We start from the raw sequence: 15721 nt of genomic DNA, 5'->3' as shown, positions 1-15721 counted from the left end.
ATACTAATCTTGTAACTTTGTCAATTAAATTGTGTTTTCAAATGTCGAAATTGATAGATTCAACAACTTGCAACTATAATTTTCCCAATTTCTAACAAAATTTCAAATAAAATCAATTGAAAATCTAGCCTAAGAAAAGGGAAAAAAATTACCTCTTTAGACTACTGCCTATTTTATCTTGAGAGTTAATGAATGATTCTTCAGCTCAAAATATTTGATAAACCCCCTTTGGTGCTCATTCTTAAGCACTAAGCCAAGCTCTTACTCTACACCATATAAAATGAATTGGTTTGCTTCTATGCGTTATGCATGAGCAATGCTTATTTCTCAGAAATGTCTAGTAAAAGTTTTGGTAGCATTAAAAATTCAATATTTTTAAGCTATAATAAGATGAAAAAGTTCATATTAGGTGTCACTATCAATTAAAAAAAATTATAACTGATTTATGTCGCCCCATTCATATTTAATTAAAAAATTATAAAAGCAACATTTATTTCTCTACCCTAGTATATTTCCCTTTCATGCCTTTCATTGAAGAAAAGCTAATAGAAAAAAAATTGTGAATTACATAAAAGTCGAGTCAAGTTTGCAATCTTGATTTCCCTTTCATACATTTAGATTGAACAAAATTTGGATAAAATAATTGATAAACCGTTAGTCAAATATGTGATCCTGCACTAAAGTTTAGTGAATAATGCAATCCAGAACAGAGTTGGTTTGGTTGGTACAGGTATGCATTCAGTCCAAAGTTGATATATATATATCTATATATATATATATATATATATATATATATATATATATATATATATATATATATATATATATATATATATATATATATATATATATATATATATATATATATATATATATATATAATCTTGAATAGGTTCAGTTAAACAGATACCTCACAATCTAAACGTTAGAAAAAAGTTTATTTTATCTCATAGAAATCCTATAGACCTATTTTTCCATATCTTAAAACGAAAAGAAAATTGTTCCTGGAATCGCATATCTAGACTTTGCAACTACTTGTTCAGTTTTTTCTCGTGTACCACACAAAATAGACAATGAGTCGGTAGTTAATTTTGTGATTAATGTTTGATTTCTGAAGTTTTCTAATTCAAAATCAAAGAATCAAATAATATTCCTCGACAACTCTTTTAATCAATAAAGCTGCAGTCAATTATTTCAATCAATAAAGCTGACGTAGTTCCAATTATTTATTAGGATTGTACATCGAATTTTGAAAATGAAAAAAGATCATTATTCTCTCACATACAATTATTTGAAATCCATTCTTTGTAAATTTCAATCTTCCTGCCAAGTTTCATTTTCATGCTTCTTATCCACCGTTGTTACAGTGCAACAATATATTCTCAATGAAAATGCATGAGAATCTAACAGTATACATGGGCCAAAATCATTTCAAGTTTCCAGACAAGTTTCATTTTCACGCTTCCTATCCACAACTGTTACAGTGTAACAACTTCTTAATGAGCATGCACTAGAATCTAACAGCATACATGAGACAAAAGCATTCATCTTATCAAGCCTGGTTTGAACCTGATAGATAATGAACTGTAGTATTATTATTTATAAGATCTCATGATATTGATTTAATGAACTAACACAGACTATCAATTTGGCCTCTCACTAATCTATCACAATAAATTACATTATTTATTCTTCTTGTATATAGACTTCTGAGCTGAACTGTGTAAGTAGGCTAAAATGTCAGACCTTTTGGGACTTTTAGTGTAGACACTCTGCCTATCCTCAAGGATAGAAGAAGCTTTTTGAATGGCCAAATTGTTTGTCCTACTTAGACAGTTCACCTCCAAAAGTCTATCTACAATATGAACAACTACGAAAATCTGCATTCAAACAATACTCCTCTTATTAAGGCACCAAAATTTTGATATTATTATCCATATAGATGTTGGTTTTTTGCGAAAATCTGCATTCAAACAATATTTCTCTTATTAAGGCACCAAAACTTTGAGATATTATCCATATAGATGCTGGTTTTCTATTTAATGGCGGTGAAATTTAACAACCCATGATATATGAGAAACAATGAACTTGAACATTAATCTGTGATATCTCTGTGTTCATTTGAGATTACATAACTACTTATATTAATACAAAATTGACAACAAAACGCAACATCTCTACTTCATTACAGGGAAGCTATATTTTCAAACATCAAAGATCCATCCTCTAAACAACTAGGTATTTACCTTGAGGATGTTTTAAAACTTCAAAACATGAGCATCAACAATGTAGAGATGGCATTGAGGTAAACAACTTACTCTGTGACATGATCCTACACCCTGTAGGATCTAAGTCCTCAGTAAATACAAATATTCTATTCTATGTACATTTTTGGAGTTAGAAGGGAGGAGCTTTAGCCTTCCCTTAGACTAGCAAATCCATGTTAACAGTTGGTAATCTGAGATCCAAGAAGAATCAAGATTGGCTTGATTTCTAAGATGGGAAAAACACATCGAATAATATTTGTGTATCTTGCCCTTGGATACAACCAGTTTATTGAGTTTTTCTTCAGACCAATGTAAATGGTCTTTACTAATCCTGGACATCTTCAACACTCGGGATATTATCTTGATATCAATAAAACCAAGCAAGATTTTAGTTCCTTCCTCCTTGCTCAGGCTGATGTCTCATATCATCTTCTGTCTCACACATTTGTGTCTTCTTTTGAGTTCTTGCAATCTAGCCTCTTTCTGCAAATCCAATTTTGGTAATATTATTAAGAGACCAACACCCCAAAACACAAAATCAATTAGAGAAACTAACAAAAAAACTCAATATATAATATTAAAAACAGTGTAAGTGTAAGCACTCTTACTGTATGCTTTGATTAATTTGAAGGAAGCCTGAATTTCATTTTAAGATAATCAAAATGTAACACAGACTCATATAAACCTGACTTTGATATATTGCAGCTCCATGGATATCTCTAGTTAGACTAGATGACTGGTGTATCAAACTTGGTTTATTGAATTTAGAGCTGCATGACAACTAAGATTCAATATTTAAGACACCAGTGATTTGTTTGAATCAGTGATATTCTTCCCAACGTTGAGATATACTTATTAGACCTAAATTCTCCTGAGTGTATGTGTAAGTGAAGGTGTTTGACTTCCTGAGTTGATTTCCTTCCATTATCAAAGGATCTTAACACCTGTTTCCTTTGTGTATGAGAGAATTTGTGTAATCTCAAAGTGGGTTTCTCTCCATCATAAAAAGAACTAAACACATGTAAGACTATCTTAGTGGACCTTAATTGGATATTTTATCCTATTTTATCCTTTTATTCAATACAACCATATCACCAGCCTGGTACACACAAGAAGAGTTAATAGATGGTCCTACCTAGCTCTCTTCTTGCAATCAAACTCACCTTATTCAAGCAACTTTTAATGACCTTCAAGAGAGCCAAGTCTATGGAATCCATTTGCTTTGGTTGTCTCCATAACATGTCCAGTTTTTTGGAAATTTTTTCTTTGTCTACCTTAAGGAAATCCCAGAAAGTCATGATAGCGCCCTCCATGATTCCAGCCAACTGGGAGGCAGTTACTAAAGTTGCTTGTTCTTCTGGGATATGGTCTTCTTCTTCTCCTACTAAAGCTACTTCTGCATATACATATATTAGACATTAGGATTTGATTTGATATAGCAAGAAGGAATATGGGCACAAGCCCAACGTATTGAGAATATAATAGGACAAAATATTTAATTGATGCTAATTACGCTTGATAGTAGGAACTCTCTTGATAGTAGGAAATTGAAGAAACTTAGGAAATTGGTACCGACATTTAGCATAGACTTGGCTTCTGAGTCCCTGATCATAGGGCCTGTTCTCTATAAATCTCTGTAGCAGAACTTGAAAGTACTGAAATTTCTCTGTTGAGCTATGATAGCATGGAGAAGGTTTTGAATTGGAGGCTGCCAGTTGTTGAATTTTCTTGTATTTATAGTGTAGTGCCTCCCATGTCAAGCATGTCTGAGACACATAAATGGTCTCTAACTCATCCTTCTGATGATGCAGTTCAATCTCATCATCTATCAATTCCCTTCTTATTGATGACAGTTGATGCAAAGTTGATACCATTCTCTGGGATCTAGACTTCGTGAGCTGTTGTGGCAGAGGAAAACCTTGAGAAAAAACATTAAAAGGCTTTATTGAGAAAGGCCATGACCCAGAAAATTGGATCAAAAAACCCAATTTAAATAAAACAGTTCATTATTATTTTTTCAAAATGACCATAATAAGAATTGTTGATTTTTAAAATGACAAATTGTTAAACAACAACACGAAGCACAATTGGTATAAAAGGTTTATGTGACTTCTAGACATGCTTGAAATCTTTATGGCACTTAAAAACCTTTTTAATACCATTTGATAAGTTTTGTATCAAATTTCTTAAATAAATAGTTATAGGCATAATATATAGAAGGGTAATCCATTTCTATCTAAATTAGTAGGGGAGGAGCTCTTACTAATTTGGTAAGAATAAACTTGGGCCCTAAAAATAAATCTCTCGAGACATAATGTGGAGCTTCAACATATGAAACAAAACACTAAAATAAGAATACAACATTGTTTGATTGAACTTTGAAGATAAACATTATCAATAACTTTTCATTACTTCCAAATGATTAGAAACATATTTGAACAAAACACTAATCATTCTTATAAGCTTTCTTCAAATCTTAAATCTTATATTTTAGATTCAATAAAGTCTATCCTTAAAGTAAATATGATCACCCTAAAATTTTCTCCAAATATTAAGTATATTGTATCCCAACATTGTTACAAAAAAAAACTTATTTAATCCCATCAAAACTTTATTTAAAATCTATCAAAATTCTTGACAAAATCTATCAATACCAAAGAAACATTTTAATCAAAGTTCTTCGCCTAATACATTTCCTATTAATGAGGAATCAGAGTTCGTAAAAGAATAATCTCATAAAAACAAAGCCACTTTGACAAAAAATAATCACCAAGGGTTATACATTTGAAATTTGTAAGAAACATTAACTAATCCATCATATGGCTTGGGAATATATTTAGTAATACCTCTAGTCAAAATGCCACCAAATATAGCCTCTTCCTAGAATTTTAATATATCCTCTTTGATAGAATACTGAAATTTTATAAGATGACATGAAGCAACGTAATGGCTATGCAATTCACAGTAATTTATGAGCTGGCTTCAGAACAAATTTATAAGATCTGTATCGCAAAATATAGCCTCTTCATAAAATTCTAGCAGACCATTTATAATTAGAACAAAAATAAACCACCAGAGGAATACCATCGACACCAGGAAATTTCCTTTCTTTGAAACCAAAATTGCCCTGCTAACCTGCTCCATCTTCCAGAGAAAGAGAGTCAAAAAGGTCTTCAAATGAAAACACTATCTTTTGGAAGAAAATAAACCCCCCGAGGAATACCATCAACACCAAGAAATTGCCTTTCTTTGAAACCAAAATTGCCCTGCTAACCTGCTCCCTCTTCCAGAGAAAGAGAGTCAAACAAGATCTTCAAATGAAAAGGCTATCATTTGGAAGAAAGTGACTCTAGACGTTGGAGCATATATGTCTTCAGCTCACAAATGCTGGCAATTTTTTGGTTTTTTTTTACGAAATAAGGAAATACTAATATTGTAACATTGTCAATTAAATTGTGTTTTCAAATGTCGAAATTGATAGATTCAACAACTTGCAACTATAATTTTCCCAATTTCTAACGAAATTTCAAATGAAATCAACTGAAAATTCAGCCTAAGAAAAGGGAAAAAAATTACCTCTTTAGACTACTGCCTATTTTATCTTGAGAGTTAATGAATGATTCCTCAGCTCAAAATATTTTATAAACCCCCTTTGGAGATTTGACAAACCCTCTTTGGTGTTCATTCTTAAGCACTAAGCCAAGCTCTTACTCTACACCATATAAAAGGAATTATTTTCCTTCTATGTGTTATGCATAGAGCAATGCTTATTTCTCAGAAATGTCCATTAAAAGTTCTGGTAGCATTAAAAACTCAATATTTTTAAGCAATAATTAGATGAGAAAGTTCATGTTAGGTGTCACTGTCAATTAAAAAAAAATTATAACTGATTTATGTCGCCCCCTTCATATTTAATTAAGAAATTGTAAAAGAAACATTTATTTCTCTACCCTAGTACATTTCCCTTTCATGCCTTTCATTGAAGAAAAGCTAATAGAAAAAAATTTGTGAATTACTTAAAAATTCAGTCATGTTTGCAATCTTGATTTCCCTTTCATACATTTAGATTGAACAAAAGTTGGATAAATAAATTGATAAAACTTTAGTCAAATATGCGATCCTACACTAAATTTCAGTGAATAATGCAATCCAGAACAGAGTTGGTTTGGTTGGTACATGTATGCATTCAGCCCAATATATATATATATATATATCTATATATATATATATATATATATATATATATATATATATATATATATATATAATCTTGAATAGGTCCAGTTTAAGAAATTCCTCACAATCTAAATGTTAGAATAGAGTTTATTTTATCTCATAGAAATCCTATAGACCTATTTTTCCATATCTTAAAACAAAAAGAAAATTGTTCCTAGAATCACATCTCTAGACTTTGCAACTACTTGTTTATTTTTTTCTCATGTACCACACGAAATAGACAATGAGTCGCTAGTTCCTTCTATGATTAATGTTTGAGTTCTGAAGTTTGCTAATTCAAAATCAAAGGATCAAATAGTATTCCTCGATAACTCTTTTAATCAATAAAGCTAACGCAGTTCCAATTATTTATTAGGATTGTACATCGAATTTTGAAAATGAAAAAATATCATTATTCTCTCACATACAATTATCTGAAATCCATTCTTTGTAAATTTCAATCTTCTTGCCAAGTTTCATTTTCATACTTCCTATCCACAGTTGTTACATTGTAACAATATCTTCTCAATGAAAATGCACGAGAATCTAATAGTATACATGGGCCAAAAGCATTTCAAGCTTCCATACAAGTTTCATTTTCACGCTTCCTATCCATAGCTATTACAGTGTAACAACTTCTTAATGAGCATGCACTAGAATCTAACAACATACATGAGGCAAAAGCATTCATCTTATCAAAGTACACTGCACGCTAAGAACATACCTAGTCTTATCAGGCTTGGTTTGAACCTGATAGATAATGAACTGTAGTATTATTATTTATAAGATCTAATGATATTGGTTTAATGAACTAACACAGACTATCAATTTGGCCTCTGACTAATTTGTCACAATAAATTACATTATTTATTCTTCTTGTATATATACTTCGAGAGTTGAATTGTGTAAGTAGGCTAAAATGTTGGACCTTTCGAGACTTTTATTGTAGACACTCTGCCTATCCTCAAGGACAGAAGAAGCATTTTGAATCGGCAAATTGTATGTCCTCCTTAGAAAGTTCACCTATAGAAGTCTATCTACAATATGAATAGCTACAAAAATTTTCATTCAAAGAATATTCCTCTTATTAAGGCACCAAAACTTTGAGATTATTATCCATATAGATGTTGGTTTTTTGCGAAATCTGTATTCAAACAATATTTCTCTTATTAAGGCACCAAAATTTTGAGATTATTATCCATATATATGCTGGTTTTCTATTTAATGGCAGTGGAATTTAACACCCCATGATATATGAGAAACAATGAACTTGAAAATTAATTTGTAGTATCTTTGTGTTCATTTGAGCTTACAAAACTACTTATATTAATACAAAATTGACAACAAAACACAACATCTCTGCTTCTATACAGGGAAGCTATATTTTCAAACATCAAAGATCCATCCTCTAAACAACTAAGTTTTTACCTTGATGATTTTTAAAACTTCAAAACATGAGCATCAACAATGTAGAGATGGCATTGAGTTAAACAACTTACTTTGTGACATGATCCTACATCCTATAGGATCTAAGTCCTAAGTAAATACAAATATTCTATTCTATGTACATTTTTGGAGCTAGAAGGGAGGAGATTTAGCCTTCCCTTAGACTAGCAAATCCATGTTAACAACTGGTAATCTGAGATCCAAGAAGAATCAAGATTGGCTTGATTTCTAAGATGGGAAAAACACAGGCGAATAATCTCTATGTAGCTTGCCCTTGGATACAACCAGTTTATTGAGTTTTTCTTCACACCAACATAAATGGTCTTTACTGATCCTGGACATCTTCAACACTCGGGATATTATCTTGATATCAATAAAACCAAGCAAGATTTCAGTTGCTTCCTCCTTGCTTAGGCTGATGTCTGATCTCATCTTTTGTCTCACACATTTGTGTCTTCTTTTGAGTTCTTGCAGTCTAGCCTCTTTCTGCAAAGCCAATTTTGGTAATATTATTAAGAGACCAACACCCCAAAACACAAAATCAATCAGAGAAACTAACAAAAAACTCAATATATAATATTAACAACAATGTAAGTGTAAGCACTCTTACTGTATGCTTTGATTAATTTGAAGGAAGCCTGAATTTCATTTTAAGATAATCAAAATGTAACACAGACTCATATAAACCTGACTTTGATATATTGCAACTCCATGGATATCTCTAGTTAGACTAGATGACTGGTGTATCAAACTTGGTTTATTGAATTTAGAGTTGCATGACAACTAAGATTCAATATTTAATACACCAGTGATTTGTTTGAATCAATGATATTCTTCCCAACATTGAGGTATACATATTAGACCTGAATGCTCCTGAGTGTATGTGTAAGGGAAGGTGTTTGACTTCCTGAGTTGATTTCCTTCCATTATCAAAGGAGCTTAACACATGTTTCCTTTGTGTGTGAGAGAAGTTGTGTGATCTCAAAGTGGGTTTCTCTCCATCATAAAAAGAACTAAACACATGTAAGACTACCCTAGTGGACCTTAATTGGATATTTTATCCTATTTTATCCTTTTATTCAATACAACCATATCACTAGCCTGGTACACACAAGAAGAGTTAATATAGGGTCCTACCTTGCTCTCTTCTTGCATTCAAACTCACCTTATTCAAGAAACTTTTAATGACCTTCAAGAGAGCCAAGTATGTGGAATCCATTTTCTTTGGCTGTCTCCATAACATGTCCAGTTTTTTGGAAATTTTTTCTTTGTCTGCCTTAAGGAAATCCCAGAAAGTCATGATAGCGCCCTCCACAATTCCAGCCAACTGGGAGGTAGTTACTAAAGTTGCTTGTTCTGCTGGGATCTTGTCTTCTTCTTCTCCTACTGAAGTTGCTTCTACATATACATATATTAGACATTAGGATTTGATCTGATATAGCAAGAAAGAATATGGGCACAAGCCCAAAGTATTGAGAATATAATAGGATAAAATATTTGATTGATGCTAATTACCCTTGACAACAAGAACTCCCTTGACAACAGGAACTTGAAGCAACTTAGGCAATTGGTACTGGCATCTGGCATAGACTTGGCTTCTGAGTCCCTGATCATAGGGCTCGTTCTCTATAAATCTCTGCAGCAGAACTTGAAAGTACTGAAATTGCTCTGCTGAGCTATCATAGCATGGAGAAGGTTTTGAATTGGAGGCTGCTAGTTGTTGAATTTTCTTGTATTGCCAATGCAGTGCCTCCCATGTCAAGCATGTCTGAGACACATAAATGGTCTCTAACTCATCCTTCTGATGCTGCAGTTCAATCTCATCATCTCCCAATTCCCTTCTTCTTGATGACAGTTGACACAGAGATGATACCATTCTCTGGGATCTAGACTTCGTGAGCTATTGTGGCAGAGGAAAACCTTGAGAAACAACACTATATAGTCAGTAATGGGACCCAGATTCTAGCACCAACATTTTGATCCCTCTCTGTGCAACCACAAACAGATGTTTCATGTTGGCCCAACTAAACAAATGAAAATAGCTAGCAGCCATAGTATATCATATTCATTTGTGATATACAAAATAAATAGAATGAACAAGAAGTGGAGGACATAAAAGATAAACAGACAATCATGACTCTGTAGGCTCTGATACATCCTAAACTATGTTACAATAGAGAACTTGAGTTGTGCTCGTCTTGGGTATCTTGGAACGCTTGTATGGTCCTATCAAAATAAAATGACATATTATTCTTATAATGATGGGAAAAGAAGCAATAGTCTCCTGGCTCTCATATCTAGTTTTGTACACATAAGGAATTGGAGAAACAAAATTAGGTATGGTTGGTCAAGCAATGGATGTAGTAGTAGAGGTCATCCTTGAGGAAATGGTGGACTGAGCATCATCAAATTGCTCAACATCAATACGACAGTTACAAGTGGAAGTGGAAGGAGCAAGGGCGAATAATATAATTTCTTGATTGAGAAGTACCTAATCATTGTACTCTGGGAGATGAACAAAGTTGACAAAATCCTAGTGTGCATATGAGGTCACATATGCCCATTTCTCTCATAAAAGACCACATACACATTAAGTACCTACACACACCAAATAAAAGAGGTCATCAGCATTGGGAGGAAGAGAATTGCCAAGCAGCGTAACGATTGAGTTAGGTTGCCACCTAAAATTAACTTGGTCATCAATGGTTAGCTCAGACCTATCACTCACATGCTTATGATTGTAATTGTGCTTTCATAAAAAATTTCAGAATATACACCCCCTACTCACCACTTCTAGGCAAAAGTTCACTGAATTGAATGGTGCTAAAGGTAAATAAGTGGAAGCCAATTCAAAAAACATTTGTTTGAAATACTTTCCACCATTAAAGGATGGTGCAAACAATCAGCCCATAAGAATATTCAACCTTATTTCTGTAAATAATGCATTAGCATTGCCTCAAACTAATGAATAAAATTCACAACATAACTTTAAGTTAATCTGAATAAACATTGCAAGAAACTTTCAACCTTATTTTTGTGAACAATGCTTTAGCATTTCCACAAACTGATGAAGAAAACTCAGAACATAACAAATTTAACTTAATCCTAATAAACATTGCAGAAAAAAGGGTATAAATATACACTATTTCAAGTTAAGAGAAGAACCACAAACAGATGTTTCATGTTGGCCCAACTAAACAAATGAAAATAGCTAGCATCCATAGTATATACAAAATAAATAGAATGAACAAGAAGTGGAGGACATAGAAGATAAACAGAGAAAAATGACTCTGTAGGCTCCGATACATCCTAAACTATGTTACAACAGAGAACTTGAGTTTTTCTCATCTTGGGGATATTGGAACGCTTGTATGCTCCAATCAAAATACAATGACATATTATTCTTATAACGATGGGAAAAGCAACAATAGTCACCTGCCTCTCATATCTGGTTTTGTACACAGAAGGAATTGGAGAAACAAAATTAGGTATGGTTGGTCAAGCAATGGATGTAGTTGTAGAGGTCATCCTTGGGGAAATGGTGGACTGAGCATCATCAAATTGCTCAACATCAATACGACAGTTACAAGTGGAAGTGGAAGGAGCAAGGATGAATAATATAATTTCTTGATTGAGAGGTACCCAATCATTGTACTCTGGGAGATGAACAAAGTTGACAAAATCCTAGTGTGCATATGAGGTCACATATGCCCATTTCTCTCATAAAAGACGACATACACATTAAGTACGTACACACACCAAATAAAAGAGGTCATTAGCATTGGGAGGAAGAGAATTGCCAAGCAGCATAACGATTGAGTTAGGTTGCCACCTAAAATTAACTTGGTCATCAATGGTTAGCTTAGACCTATCACTCACATGCTTATGATTGTAATTGTGCCTTCATAACTTTTTTCAGAATATACACCCCCTACTCACCACTTCTAGGTAGAAGTTCACTGAATTGAATGGTGCTAAAGGTAAATAAGTGGAAGCCAATTCAAAAAACATTTGTTTGAAATACTTTCCACCATTAAAGGATGGTGCAAACAATCAACCCATAAGAATATTCAACCTTATTTCTGTGAATAATGCATTAGCATTGCCTCAAACTGATGAAGAAAATTCACAACATAACTTTAAGTTAATCTGAATAAACATTGCAGGAAACTTTCAACCTTATTTCTATGAACAATGCTTTAGCATTGCCTCAAACTGATGAAGAAAACTCAGAACATAACAAATTTAACTTAATCCTAACAAACATTGCAGAAAAAGGGTATAAATATACACTATTTCAAGTTAAGAGAAGAACCACAAACATATGTTTCATGTTGGCCCAACTAAACAAATGAAAATAGATAGCATCCATAGTATATCATATTCATTTGTGATATAAAAAATAAATAGAATGAACAAGAAGCGGAGGACATAGAAGACAAACAGAGAATAATGACTCTGTAGGCTCTGATACATCCTAAACTATGTTACAACAGAGAACTTGAGTTGTTCTCGTCTTGGGGATATTGGAACGCTTGTATGCTCCAATCAAAATACAATGACATATTATTCTTATAACGATGGGAAAAGCAACAATAGTCACCTGCCTCTCATATCTGGTTTTGTACACAGAAGGAATTGGAGAAACAAAATTAGGTATGGTTGGTCAAGCAATGGATATAGTAATAGAGGTCATCCTTGAGGAAATGATGGATTGAGCATCCTCAAATTTCTCAACATCAATACCAGAGTTACAAGTGGAAGTGGAAGGAGCAAGGGCGAATAATATAATTTCTTGATTGAGAAGTACCCAATCATTGTAATATGGGAGATGAACAAAGCTGACAGAATCCTAGTGTGCATATGAGGCCACATACGCCCATTACTCTCATAAGAGGCCACATACACATTAGGGGGTGGGGTTTGACTGCAATCAAGTGGCCAGGCTAATACAAGAATTGTAGTTATAGTTGGACTTGAGATCTTTCTTCTTAGGGTTTTTGAAGAAGATTACTAGATCAACCACCATCTAAATCCTACTAATCCTGCCACAAATATATTGACAATGAAAGGACAGAAGCAGCTCCATCTCAATCCTATCAATTCTACCAAGAATATATTTACAATAAACATAGAGCAGGTTGCAGATTCAACCAATCATTTAACTCAAAAATACTTTATATAGAACAATCATCATGTAGTATACACAACGAATATATATTTATTGTTTTTTTCCATCCCATGTCTAGACGGTGTCTTTGATGTTAGGCTTGATATCTTCACTGTAGAACTTATTGTATTCAAACAAATCCCCTTTTATCTTCTAAAGCTCCAACATGAAGAGTGAGGGCGTGACTTAGAAAATCTTGGCCTATGTGGAGAAATTCCCCTTTCGCCCCTACCCCCACCCCTGCAACTTCACCTTACAGTCCTTAGACTTCTTGAAACTGAACTAGGAAAGACTTCCAATCTCCTCCAGCTTCGACATTATGCTCGATGCCAACTGACTTGAAGTGAACCTCGACTCCTCCTGCTTCACCACATCATCCTTGAACAACCTCGAGAGATTGAACCCCGACAAGAGGGAAATTATGTCGAAGGCGTTCAGGTAGGTCAGCTTGGGGCGGGGAAGGTCGATTCAACATTTTCCAGCTGTTCGACATCGACATCATTATAGGCCTGTGGGGACTTGAAGCCCTAAGGAAACCAAGAAACCTAAACCAAGAAACCTCCATGAGCTATGGAACTGTGATCTTCGTTAGAGGGTTAGGGTCCAGTAGCGGGATAACCAGATGACAAACTTCAGAGGAAAACCAGGGAGATGAACAAAGCTGATAGAATCCTAGTGTGCATATGAGGCCACATATGGTCATTGTTCTCATAAGAGGCCACATACACATTAAGTGCATTCACACACCAAATAAAGGAGGTCATTAACTTAAACAACACCTCAAACTTTCTGTTTATTTACCTTGCAACAATGCATATATGAGCCTCAACCCATTCCTTAGCTTCTCTTATTATCACAAGTCTAGTTCATATGGAATTTGGGGGCACCAATTTCCATGTGTTAAAAACAAAGGAAGTTGTGAGACAGAGAGAGAGTCACCTGATTCTGAAGCACAAACTATCCCACAAGGAGCACGAATAGTATGACCCCATAGGAACCCAGACCTTGCTCTCCAAAATACACTCCATTCCAGGAGTACAGAGTGCTTCTGTTGATGCTCGGCCTCTGCTCTTTGCACAGGATTTGTGCTAGAGCTGGGTGATCCACGACTTGCACAATCTGCAAGCTCATCTTACAGCATTCTTTGAACATATACACAATAGAGAATACAAAATTAATAGTGTGGGATGGTGTCCAGATGCAGTGATCATTTTCCCATTTGGTGAGTAGTCAGATCTCACAAAAAGTGTCTTTACCTATGCCCTAGAATCAAATACCAGTCTTCAATGAATTAGTAACTACTTTCCTCTGATCAAACGGTTGAGCTTTTTTGAATCATCTATCATATTATCTTAGGGTGAAAATGATGACAGGTGGGCAAGAGGGGAGTTGATTTCAAAGGGGAACGCCTTACGATGTAATTAAAATTTATATAATTCTATAATATATATGTATATAATACATATTATTATTTGAAATTGAAATTTTATTATATTATTAAAATTTAAAAATTGGCCCACGGGGCTTTGGATTGACGGTGAATGGGTGTTCTGTTAAGGCACTCCTTGCGATAGGTCACTGGTTCAAATCCCCCATGGGTACTTAGATTAGTCTTACCAAGAAAAAAAAAAAAGTTAAAAATTGAAATTTTATTATATATGATATTATAAAATTTAAAAATATATATATTTAAAATTATATAATTTTTTATTATATTTTTAATTACATTTTAAATTTATATTAGAAGGTAATGAACATTTGAAATTGAAATTGTAATTTAAACTTAAGGCTATATTTTTAAGTTTATTTTAAATTAAAATGGAACTGATGGTTGGGTGAATGGAAAATGTGCATGCATAAGTTTAACGTGAAAGAACATTGAAAGGGAATTATTCAAATTTTATATTGAAATAGAAATTTAGAATTTATTATATATTTATTTCGGATTTCATTTCAAAATCGAAATTTAATGGCTAAGTATGCATTATATATATATATATATATATATATATATATATATATATATATATATATATATATATATATATATATATATATATATACATGTTTCTTTACTTATGCAAGAATTTTACCATGGGAAATTTAATAATTAATTGATTGAAGATTTGAATGGGAGATTAATGAGAAAAATAAATATACGTTTCATTTAGTTATAATAATAATTATTAATGTATTTTTACTAAACTTACATAAGCTAAAAATAAAATGAACTTCCATACATTAAAAAGATGAAGACTTATTCTTAAGGCCATCATGTACTTGCTACAATGGTGTTGTTCATTGTGGCTGTGAGGATTTTTATTTAATAATATCTATTTATTTCTTTTCTTTCTGTGCATTATTTTTACGTGAGGTTTTATTTACTGTTTCATTATGCATGTTATTGATATAACATGATTATTCAATAATATTGTATGCAATAACTATTTAAATACTTTAATACTTGCTATTTAGAACGAAACTCTAATAATACATGTTATTTAGGGTTTTATTTGCACGTAAAGTTAAATATCATAAAACCAATCATATTTTATTTTTTATTGTTAATTTATTTTTCATTTTTCATTTTTTTAATTTTATTGGTAATATGTGGTGATTAGCA

The 15721-nt window shown here is 32.9% G+C and overlaps 2 long non-coding RNA genes across 2 annotated transcripts; both read right to left on the bottom strand.

The window, feature by feature from the left end:
* Nucleotides 1-2155: 2155 nt before the first annotated feature.
* On the bottom strand, nucleotides 2156-14393 carry LOC149154549 (uncharacterized). Its single transcript, XR_016263068.1, has 5 exons — nucleotides 14038-14393; nucleotides 10420-10526; nucleotides 3844-4185; nucleotides 3431-3663; nucleotides 2156-2750 (listed from the first exon to the last, which is right to left on the bottom strand). It is a non-coding gene; the product is annotated as an uncharacterized LOC149154549 (long non-coding RNA).
* Nucleotides 7892-9844, bottom strand: LOC149154550 (uncharacterized). Its single transcript, XR_016263069.1, has 2 exons — nucleotides 9094-9844; nucleotides 7892-8414 (listed from the first exon to the last, which is right to left on the bottom strand). It is a non-coding gene; the product is annotated as an uncharacterized LOC149154550 (long non-coding RNA).
* Nucleotides 14394-15721: the final 1328 nt, after the last annotated feature.

This window comes from Pinus tabuliformis, chromosome 9, assembly GCF_031772625.1.
Source record: "Pinus tabuliformis cultivar Carrire ecotype Pingquan chromosome 9, CPIR1, whole genome shotgun sequence".
Taxonomy (NCBI): Eukaryota; Viridiplantae; Streptophyta; class Pinopsida; order Pinales; family Pinaceae; genus Pinus; species Pinus tabuliformis.
Note: the sequence above shows the minus strand (reverse complement) of the source record. Positions and strands in the feature narration are given on the sequence as shown.